At 48.0% G+C, this 905-nt stretch overlaps 1 non-coding gene across 1 annotated transcript; it reads right to left on the reverse strand.

Annotated features, from left to right (window-relative positions):
- Positions 1–526: 526 nt before the first annotated feature.
- LOC111722829 lies at positions 527–588 on the reverse strand. The gene has a single exon (XR_002771488.1). It is a non-coding gene; the product is annotated as a U7 small nuclear RNA (small nuclear RNA).
- Positions 589–905: the final 317 nt, after the last annotated feature.

Below are 905 nucleotides of genomic sequence, written 5' to 3' on the forward strand. Positions count from 1 at the left end.
GAGCTCCTCATTTCCACCCTCGCCACCAAACATACTCCATCTGTAGTATTACTGTCCTCCCTTTCTCTTACTGTGATATTTCTGAAGAGACAACATAAACTCCATTTTGTAAGTAGGCCTTACACTGAGCCCCAGGCCCAATACAGAGAAAAACCACAAGCAGAACCACCCAGGGAGGGAACAGCCAACCTGGATGGAGCCCCTTTATCAGAAACAGACACGAGACCCTTCCAAACCATAGCCCTTCTGTGAAAAGGAGCCTCAGACCCAACCAATCCTGTCTGGGATTAAGTTCCAATCAATCCCTGACAGGATTGACTTAATAACCAATCACCAACCAGATCCAAAATGAAGCAATCATCCCATCACCATCACCCCTAGATTGTATAAAAACTGCCTTTGCTTCTGTAACAGGGTCACCTCTGCACAGTCATGCTGTTCATGCTGTCCAGAGGTGTGACCCGAGCATATGCTGAAAATAAAGATGCTCCTTTGCTTTTACATGTGTCCCTGGTGGTCTCTCAGTGGTGTCCTTCCGGTAGAGACCTGAAGGCCTGCTAGGTAAACTCTAAAAGAGCTGTAAGTCCTAAAAGAGCTATAAATTCTAAATGAGCTATAAATTCTAAAAGAGCTTTAACATTGGAGGTTCCACCAAGATCTGTGCCCCTGAGACCCTACCACACACGGAGTGCCCGGCACCAGTGAGTTGTGTTGTATTGTGTGTGAATGTTTGCATGGTTGAGTTTGGGGCTCCAGGAATTCTTGGATTGGACAGGCCCCTAGGTGGATGCACTGTTCCGGGGGGCTGTACTGTGGACTGAGGGAGACGTCTCCAGTCTACTTCGTTTTCACCATGGGGATTAGAACCCCCCACAGGTGCCTGGTCTTGTCTTGGGGTGACTACA

Source organism: Otolemur garnettii, unplaced genomic scaffold (assembly GCF_000181295.1).
Source record: "Otolemur garnettii isolate 467f Iridium unplaced genomic scaffold, OtoGar3 scaffold00006, whole genome shotgun sequence".
In the NCBI taxonomy this organism is placed as follows: domain Eukaryota; kingdom Metazoa; phylum Chordata; class Mammalia; order Primates; family Galagidae; genus Otolemur; species Otolemur garnettii.